Consider the following 10715-nt stretch of genomic DNA (forward strand, 5'->3'; position numbering starts at 1 on the left):
AGGGAGTTAACAGAGCAGCCCTATCAGCTGACCTCTATTGAACTGTAACATAAAACAGCATGTGCATATTTTATAAGTGCATCACCAAGCTTCGGACAAATCTGAATGAATTTGAGTCAGCAGTGCCTGAAAGGATTTGCTCAAAGGTACTAATGGAATTAAATGAACATGATGAAGACAATATGCCTGAATTTTAGTAAGGCAAGGTTCTTTGGGTAGATGTGATATCTTTTATTAGACAAGGCCCGCACTGTTTAACATCTTCATCAGCGACTTGGACAAGGGGGTTGAAAACACATTGTCCACGTCTGCTAATGACACTAAGATGTGGGGCAAGGTGGACACACTTGAAGGGAGAGAGAGGCTGAAACTAGATTTAGACAGACTACAAAAGTGGACAGATGAGAATAGGATGGGGTTCAACATAGACAAATGCAGGGTGCTGCACCTTGGGAGAAGGAATCCACAGCATACATACAGGCTGGGGAGTTCCTCTCTTGAAAGCACAAGAGGCAGAAAGGGATCTTGGAGTCATTATTGACTCTAAGATGAACATGAGCCACCAATCCCAGACCACAGCCAGCAAGGCCAGCCATACCTTGTCATGCATTCAAAGATGCATCTCAAGCCGGTCCAGAGAGGTGATACTCCCCCTCAATGCGACTTTGGTCAGGCCACAGTTGGAGTACTGCGTCCAGTACTGGGCACCGCACTTCAAAAGAGATGTGGTCAGCCTGGAGAGGGTTCAGAGGAGGAGGGCCACCCGCTTGGCGAGAGGGCAGCAGGACAGGCCCTATGAGGAGAGGCTGAGGGACTTGAACCTATTCAGCCTCAACAAGAGGAGGCTGAGGGGGGACCTGGTGGCTGCCTACAAACTCATCAGGGGAGATCAACAGCAAATAGGTAGAGCCCTTTTCTCCCCAGCACCACCTGGGGTGATGAGGAACAATGGTAATAAGCTGATAGAATAGGTTTAGGTTAGAGATCAGGAGGCAATATTTTAGAGTTAGGGTGGCCAGAATCTGGAACCAACTTCCTAGGGAAGTGGTCCTCGCCCCTACTTTGGGCAAATTCAAGAGGAGGTTGGATGATCACTTGTCTGGGGTCTTGTGAACCCAGCATTCATTCCTGCCTGTGGCAGGGGGTCAGGCTAGATGATCTGATCAGGTCCCTCCTGACCCTAGCTACTATGAAACTATGAAAAGATAGCACATTTACCCAAAGAACCTTGCCTGCCTACGTCCTTAGACCAACACGGCTACAACCAAAAACACAGCAACATGAATTTTACTAAGGCTTTACACACAGTCCAACACAACATTCTTGCGATTCTCATACTAATCTGGAGAAAAATGAGCTAAAAATTTCTCATTAATTGAATACATATTGGTTGAATAACCTCATAAACAAAGGGTAGGCATTAATAGATTGATGTGAGACTGGCAAGAGGTTTCAAACAGGGCTCCACGGGGTCTTTTTTAGGTCTAGTGTTGTTTAACATTTTTATCAATGATCTGAATACAAGGGATAGAGCAGTGCCTTGAGATTCTTTTAACAGTGCCAAGGGGTGCCACACAACATTAGCGCTGTTACATTTGAAAACATGATTTAAAAGATAAACCCAGAGATTTTAAATAGAAGTCCAAAGTTGTAGTCTTTCTGAGTTCTTTGCAACAAAGAAACTGCTCTATTATTTTTCTGTAGTAAAAAAAGAATGAAAACTAAGAGCTAAGACATTTTCTGGGAGGTGCCTCAAGTCTGTTCGGGGTACCTTGAGCCTAAAAGGCTTGAGGAACCACTAAGAGGCTATACTAATCAAATTTGCTAACAGAGTGGGGGGGGAGGGGGAAGGGGCTTGTACTTTGGAAGTTAAGAGTAAATCTCCCAGGAATCTCCATAAATTGGGCTATAGACAACAAAATGAAATTAAACATGGACAAATATAAGATGGCACACAGAAGATTCAACTGCATAAATACAGAATAGAAGATAACTGGCTTGGCAGTAGTAGCACTGAGAAGGAGCTATGGTTATGGTAGATCAGAAACTTGATACAAGTCAGCAGTCAGTGATGCTGCCTCAAAAGAGCAAATGCACTTTTGGGTTATGTTAAGTATTGTATGCAAAATATCACTATTTGGCCCCCTGGAGGCCTCAGATGGAGTATTGCATCTAGTTTGAAGTACCGCATTTTAAGAAGGATGTAGAGAAACAGGAAAGGATCCAGAGGTTAGTAACAAAATGCTAAAAGGATTGGGATACAAGCTGCATGAGGAAAAGCTGGAGAAACTAGGGATGTTTAGTTTGGAGAACGAAGACTAAGGGGGAATATGACAGCAGTTTTCACGTATTTGTAAGGCTGCCATAAAGAAGACAGAAAATTATTGTTCTCCTTTACCACAGAGGACACAATAATTGGCAATGGGTTTAAACTTGCAGCAACACATTTAAATAAAATCTCAGGAAAAGCCCTAACTGTTGGAAACTGTAGACACACAACTGTTGGAAACACTGTTTACTGTTGGAAACAGTAAAACATTGAAATAAGTTGCCTAGGGAAGTTTGGAATCACCTTCATTAGAGATGTGAAGGAATTGGCTAGAAAGGCATCTAACTGAAATAAGAATAGCACAGCCTCCGTCAGTGCAGGATGTAGGGCTAGATGATCCTTAAGGTCCCTTTCTGTTCAAAGAGTCCATGAAAACTTTCCCAGTTGCCATGTCATTAACAGGTATTCTACAGCAGCAGAATGGCCTTAGCCATGTGTCCGGTATTACCAACAATGCTGCATGTTTTAACTGTGTAGTAAGAAAAGATCTCTTTGTTTTCTGCTCTGGAATTTGCCATCTATATTCTGATCAGTTATGGCATCCTTAATTTCTGGGAGCTTTTCCTGGGCTTTACTTAGCACGCAACATAATTACTTTGTTCTCAAGTCTCGTCTCTCTAATCACTTAGTCCTTTTGACACTGCACCTGCATTAAACCTTGGCACAATCCAAATGAATCCAGTTTTAATTTTCTATATTTTGACTGATATATAAAGTCTATATGAACCTCAACTTCCCCCCAAAATAGCTATTGCCCATTCAGACTGTTCCTTTACCTTGTTTTCCCACTGGATACCGCCAAATATCTTTTGGGCAGGAGACTTCAACCATGGAGATGTTTGAATCCAGATGTGTTATAGTAATGGCCACATGAGACTGATATTTATTTGTTCATTTAATTTATATGCTGCCCTTCCCAACAAAGGCTCGGGGTAGCTTACAATAAGAGAACAGAAAACTTATAATACAAGAGAATGAACAAGATAACTAAACAACTCAAAAGGCAACCAGAATATCAACATAAAACAACCTCCCCCCTGGCCACAAACAATATCCCAGCCAAGCTCTGTCTGATAAACACCTGCCCGAACAGGAAGGTCTTACAGCACTTCTGAAAAAAACATTCAGGCTTGGGGTCTGGCAGGCCTCAAGAGTGAAGGGAGTTGCAGAGCTGAAGAGTGATTGCTGAGAAAACCCTAGAGAGATATCTCGACTAGAATGCTACAGCTGTAGCTCAGTGAAAAATTGGTTGATCCTATCCACACTAGTCAGCCAAACTATTTAACTAAATTGGTTTAACTGCCGTTCAGCAAACATGAGATCTGCTGACCCAGAGCAAATGGAACGAGAAATTCAGCATATGTTGCCCCAGTTTCTACAACATGCACAAGATCTACATGAATCCTTGAGACCTCAGGGCCAAACATCTCAAACAGCATGCTGAGAGCCCTGGAATAAAAGGCACTGGGAAATTTGCCCGTTCTTCTCTAAATGGCGAGCACATGTACTGTATATGGGAGTTACATGAAAAGTTAACAGGTATTGTACATTAGATGGATATATTGTGTTATGCTGCCAATTCTAAGGGCATGTCTACAAGCATAGCTGTGGTAGCAGAACCCCTTAGTGGAAGTGTGGCACATTATAGCAGAAGGGTCTCGAGTTCTTCCACCTCCCCAGATGATAGAAGCTAAGATGGCAGAAACCCTCTTCTGTCAGCACAGATATGTCCAGCTGAGGTTTGCTGACAGTCACGTTGGCAATGGGGTGGTGATCTCTAGGTATGCTGGCAAAACACTGTAGTGTAGACAAAGCATAAGAGATACATTATTAGGATGGCAAGCAAGAATCCTCTTTTCCCTTCTATGCCAGCGGCAGTAGGAGTAATGGCTAGAACTCTGCACCATCAGAGAAGCTCACTCCTGCACTGGGGCACCTTTAGAGACAGTACATACATACCACTAGTTACATAGGCATACTGCACTGCAGGCAATTTGTATCTTGAAAGCCAAGTTTTGGAACTTGTGGAATTGCTGCAAAGCACTTAAAGCAGCTGGGCAACAGCTATTGGTCAGGGGATAGGACACAGTAAAGAAAGTGAGAGCTACAGAAACAAAACAATCCTGGTTTTGTTCTCAAGAACTCCCTACAAAAAACAGTATTGTTAACCCCTCTGAGACTGGCTCAAACTCATCACCCAGCCATTCAACTCCCTTAGGCACTGTAACCTCTTCTCTCCAAAGAGATTAAAAGTGACAGGAGTAGTGCCTCCTAGGAGAAGGGAAGGGTTCTCCTGTCACATTGACAAATGAGAACAGGACTTCTGACACACATCTCTGAAAAGTCAGATGCATGCAAGAGCTGCCTAGGCAGGAGATCAGCCCAGTTTGCCTCTGGTCACTGCTAGATATCCAGCTCAGGACAGCCACCATTGTGACGAAGAACATGTTACAGAAATAAAAGATGTGTACTCTCTTTGTACCAGACTTCAGCATCTATTCCTGAAGACACTCTGGGACACACAAAGCTGTAGAGCTGAGTCCTGGCACATAACCTACTTCTGGGTAGAGCTTTCTTTTTCTCAGGGTTCACTTGCCTCCTTTTGGAAGGAGGCAAGTGGACCCTGACTTGAGTTGCTGTAACTACATATGAAGTTTCATGTTGTAGCCATAAGATGAACTAGAAGGTCCCTTTTTTGGAATGAAGAGCACTGGAATGGAAATACCAGGACTTGAATACCAACTAAGGTATAGCAACTCACACAGATTAAACATGCAGACAAATCTTTGGTAAGCATAAGGAGTAGACAAGATTCAGGAAGAGATGCACAGGGACAAGCATAAGTCAGGAACTCACTGCAAGGAGCTTATACTTTCTGTCAGCATTCAGTTTTGTCTGCTGGCTCTAGATATGAATTTAGAGGCTGTGTGTTTTGGTAGACACAGCTCTGGCCTAAAACTCAGGAAACCTAGATTTTATTCCCAGGTCTGCCACTGATTTGCTGTATCATCTTGAGCAAGTCACTTAATCTTTCTGTGCTTTTGTTTTCCATCCTACCCTTTATCAGGCTTGCTTAGTGAAATTGTGGAACAGAAACCATTTCTAAATAGGTAGTCCTATAGCACCAACTACAGCAGGGCCCTGATCTTAGCAGAGCCCTCTAGGCACCACAGAAATATAAAAAACAGCCCTGAGCACTGAATTCATAGAACCACAGGGCCCTTTGACTAGATGGCTCTTGGCACTAACCTCATTTGCTTAATGGCCTATGTCACATGGACTACTAAACTTAGCAAAGCATTGGTCCTGGGAAGCCCAAAGGTGCATCACTGAGCTAGACACCACCATTTGTATTTAATAGCATGCTCAACAACTGCTCTGTGCAGCACTTAAGAACAAGTAATTAAAGGAAATATTACTGGAGTACACCCTCTCATTAACAATGTAATTAGTCTGCTGAAAATAATTAACATTCCTTTCCATAAAGAGAACAGCAGACCCCTTACACCCACCACTGCAGCAAATAAATGCCCAAGATGAGGGACTTCTGTTCAGGCAGATGGAAAGAGAAGTGTCCAGTAGGAATGCTAGTGGTCCAAACCCAGAAAAGAAAGAGGGAAAAAAAGAGCTGTTTGGAGAGAAGGCTTTCATCCAACTTGAATTCTACACAGGCATTGATCCCTCTGAGTCACAAATATCAATCTGTGCAAATAGGGAGATAAAACTGGTATGAGTGACTGGGTGATGTGGACGCCTAGTCTCCTATGCTCAGGTATGGCACTTTCATGATCTAGCAACAAACCACTTGCTGTAATTATGAAAAATTCTACCCTCTTGGACTATTGTGAAAGCCTAGGTTAAATATTATCCAATTCAGTTGTTTACTGTCACATCTACTTTGCCCTATGCAGAAATTCCCTAATGTAAGAAATTATGGTCATGAAAAAATGTCCTGCCTCATGAATTAAACAGAATCCATAATTTTATGATGCAAGTGTAGCCTCAGTCTTATTCCTGCCATTATGGCTCACATGGACAAGTGGAGCGATAACGGCATAACTCACAAAAGCACGTAAATCCAAGTATTCTACAATTCTGTTTGTGATCAATTAGTACATACTGGGCATGTCTACATGTTCAATAACGTGCGGTAGTTACTGTGCATTTGGTTTAGTACTTGATTAATGAACTACTAACTAAATCCACAGTAGCTACAGTTACTGTGCAGTAGTGCCGGCGCAGTTTTTTCACTGCGTGGTAGCTTATTAGCATGATTTTTGACCAGCACACTATTGCACAGTGTTATTAGGCTACCATGCAGTAAGCATTTCGTGTAGATGCGCCCACTGAAAGGGTGTACTTTAAGTAGCTTGAGGTTGACACTTGTGTGTGTGTGTGTGTGTGTGTGTGTGTGTGTGTGTGTGCGCGCGCGCACGCGCGTGCGCATCAGTGTGAATGGATCAGGGAGAAGCACAGCAAGGCATACAAGTCATTATAACCGTGCACTTATCTGCTGCAGCAAAAATCCATGTGTTGCCTTAGTGAAGGATCACGGAGTAGGAAGAGATGAGCTGTGAGAGAGCCAAGCTTCCCCAACCCTTGTGTTTGCACAGTTTGCTAAGGTAACACGGCAAATATAATGAGTACACAGTTGCCTATCAGGATTTTCATTCTGCTTCCGAGTCTGACGTATCCGCATATTTCCCTTGGTTTGAAAAGTGGGTGCTTATAATCCATGAAGTGCACTGCAGTGAGGCTGAAGACCCGCCAAACAAAGGGCTACAGTTACGTCACTATGGAAACTAAAAATCCAGTCTGACCCGTCTTTTTCTTTTCCTAATAAGTGATATATTCTTTCATACTATCCCTACCTAGCTCTTTTCCAAACCATTTGAGCACCCACAAGCACATGACCCTTCAGTCTGGAGCCTGACCCATGCTCCATAGCCTTCATCATTAATCTACCCAGCTCTGTATCCCATTGTGCAGCAATCAACTCTGTCCCAGTGCCCTCCAGGTGTCCATCCCTTGGAGCCCTATCTGTATTCACTCAGACAAGCCAAGGGGCTCGCAATGTCCAGACATGTAATGTGTCACCTCCATCAGCCTGTGGAGCAGAACACCTCCAATGTGTAGTTCACTCCAGAATACACAGGCATTTTTACATATGTAAGCACCGCAGTGCCGGGCACTTTGAAAAGCACCTGGCACTGCGATGCATGCAGTTGTATAAGTGGTGAAATGCATGTCAGCATGGAGAAAATGGCAGCAGCGTGCTTCTGAACTAAAACTCACTGGAGGTGCTTTAGTTCAAAAGTGCACTGCCGCTATTTTCTGTGCGCTAATGTGCATCTCGCCGCTTATACAACTGCACGTGGCGCAGTGCAGTTTGCCTCAGCTCATGTGTGAAGCAGACTCGATTAATCGAGTCTGCTCCAAAGCAGCGGATGTCCAGCGCATTGCAGGACAAAAAAGCATGTATATAAAATGCCCCATATGTCCAGCCAGCAGGCTCAAAAAAGTCTAAACTATTCTGTCTTCTCTTTACCATCCTACCTCTTTCCCATAACCTTTTCAAGGGAACTCCGTAAGGCAAAGTTAGTTGAAAAACCCTAGAGATGGGTTTATGGAGATACAATCTACTCCAAAAAGCAAGAATTTCACTCCTTGCATGAATTTGCCAGTCACTTTTGCAGGTGCTGCTCTAATAATAGTAAGGGAAAAGCAGCCGAGAGCCTACTCCGCTGCAAGCCAGGAAAGAGCCTCACGGGTGAACAGCAGTTCTGGGAGATGGGGAAGGGAAATGAGAAACATTGAGGAATCTAACTGGCAGTGCATTGTGACTAGGGCCACTGGAAGGGCTCAGCAGCAAGGAAGGTGTAAAAGGGAGGAAGTGGGCTCCGCAGCCAAATGTAGGTAGTATGTGCTGAGGAACAGGTGTCTGACTGACTGCTCTGGAGAACAAACCCTTTGCTCTCAATACAGCCTTTTCTCCCCACTGACCTTTCAATGCACCGCACTCCTGACCTGAAGGGACCTTTTGTGAGGAAGTGAAATGAATTATAGCCCCTGTAACCCAGCAAGTCCTTAGCTTCCCTGCATGGGCTTCCAACCAGGTCACCAACTAGGATGTGGACAATTGCCCATTAGGAAATGAGCAGAAAAAAGACAACATTTCAGAGCGGCTGCTGAACAGTCATTTAATATCCTCTTCTCCACTGAGCCACTTTGGGTTGAGGGGGATACAAAATGCAAACAACAGGCTTGCCCCCGAAGAACGTTCGGCAGAGGACCCCTGATCTGCTTTCCAACGTGGTCTCAAGAAAGGCTGCGTGGCACATAAGGTAACACTCCACAGTAAAAAATCCCAAAGCAAACAGCTACCACTGAACTAGCACACCACCCACTTCCCAGTAGAACAGGTCAGACCAGCACTTCCCATCTTACTCCTAATTCATTTACTCACCAGCAGCCAGTCCCAGTTACCAGCCTGGCTGGGTTTTTGGGAAATCACTCTGATTTTTTCGGCGTGACAACGCTTCCCTGCCAGCCCTACTTGCAGGATGATCAAAGGCCTGGAAAATGTCACGATGACACTGCAACAGATGCAGTTTCCTGGAAGACAAGCTGACAGAAGCGCAATCAGAGGCTGGAAGGGTTCATCCATCTGGCTTTGGAAGTAGATCTGTCTGCATCTGCAGCAGCTACAGCTCTGAGCAGCCTAAATGGATGGAACTCACAGGAGGCATTTGAGGGATGAATTATTCATAGCCTTGTTTAGCTGCCAATATATCTATGTTTTCTTGCGCCCATACGGTGCTCAGTTTTTGTTTTAACAGTAACGGGAGACGTCTGCGCTTCCTTTGATGGTTCTTGAGGGCAAGCGATAAACAGCATTTGCTCTGCTCATAGCAATAGTACCATACACCAGAGAGCTAGCCAAACATAGCTTTCTTAATAGCTGCTCGTGGCACGACAGCTGGATTCATTCCAAGATCTCAGGCCAGCAGCAGATTTCCTAGGCACCCCGCTGATCCTGAGTTTATCATAACCTTGCAGCAATGCTGGCCTGAACTTTACAGGGAAGCAAATAAGTTTTCTACCGAGACCACACTTTCAGTTATACGAGTGGCAGTGAAATTTCATTTGGAGCCCTAGGTAGCAGCCCACCTTGCTTATCCATCATGCCAGAACATCTAACCAACACTAGCTCTCCCCAAACCTGCTGAATAGGATCCAGGTTAATCATTTGGTGCCCCAATCTGATGGGAATCTAGACAGTCGGCTCTGCCTTTTGAGACTACAAATTCAGCCAGGTGACAGAGTCCAGATATACAATATAAAGCAGGAATTGTTAACTGCAGGACAAACAAGCATGGGGTGGGAAAAAGTTATTCAGGAGATAGAGGCATGTCACCATCTGTTTTTGGGCAAAACTTCCCCGCACAGAGGTCCTGAAAGGCGTCAGAGCTAAAGCTCTCCTTGGAGCCAACTGAGAAGAATGAACCCACTTGCAACAGAGAAGAAAATCAAGGGAGGACTGGAGAGTTAAGTCAATGGGAATATACACGCACAGCACCTAAATACTAAGGTAGTTGCTTAGTTGCAGAAACAGAGTTTAGATTAAAGACAAAGCAACAGTTCTCCAAGCCACCTACCAGTCCTTGTTCAGAATATAGAACTGCCCTATTGCAGTTTGAAATAGTGATGTGCTTCAGCTGCTGCAAGCTGCAACTTGGAGCATCCGCACAGCACGCTGCATCTACTCAAGACACTCTGCAAGAACTGTGGGATCTTTGGAGTATTGAATTTACCCCTCAGTGCCCACTACAGATGCCAGAATCAAAGCTGTAACATGACCTAATGCTAAGCACATCACCTCTCTGCCTCTTTTTCTTCCTGCTCTTTGTCTATCTCCCCTGTTTAGATCTTCAGGACTGACTGGTCTTTGGTCCTCCTAATGCCAGCTTTCATGCCTTTTCCTTTCTGGGGTGGAACCCTGTGACTCTCCCAATCTTAAACTGTATGCTGGGCTACAGCCCCCATCAATCAACTGCTTACTTGAGCTGGATTCAAGGGATGCGGTCAGAGGCTAACACAGTGACCAAACTTTCCGAAACCAAAATACTGTTTAATCTTAACAACAGGAACCAAGCATACCACTGGAGGAAAAGGTTTTAAATCCATAGAAAGGCTATATTGCTGCCAACCATACAAACAGTGACCACCTCTGGAAACTTTGGAAGACCTAATTCCTTCAGAACCACAAGCGGGTGTTTGGCCCCACTTGTTTCCCATTCATAGTTTCCTGAAAACTGCTTCATCCTTGATCAGAGACCACCTTTATTGCCCTTTTGGTCTTCTGGCAAACGACCTATGCAACTCA

At 44.3% G+C, this 10715-nt stretch overlaps 2 protein-coding genes across 2 annotated transcripts in view; both read right to left on the minus strand.

Annotated features, from left to right (window-relative positions):
* Positions 1-10715, minus strand: part of TMEM229B (transmembrane protein 229B) — a 69115-nt gene that overhangs the window by 40339 nt on the left and 18061 nt on the right. The gene's annotated exons all lie outside the window — the stretch shown is intronic.
* PIGH (phosphatidylinositol glycan anchor biosynthesis class H) overlaps positions 3225-10715 on the minus strand; it is a 174541-nt gene continuing 167050 nt past the window's right edge. Inside the window, exon 5 of the transcript XR_003093519.1 lies at positions 3225-4126. The gene's annotated coding sequence lies outside the window, so the exon portion shown is untranslated. The remainder of the gene's footprint in view (positions 4127-10715) is intronic.

This window comes from Alligator sinensis, unplaced genomic scaffold (genome assembly GCF_000455745.1).
Source record: "Alligator sinensis unplaced genomic scaffold, ASM45574v1 scaffold768_5, whole genome shotgun sequence".
Classification (NCBI taxonomy): Eukaryota; Metazoa; Chordata; order Crocodylia; family Alligatoridae; genus Alligator; species Alligator sinensis.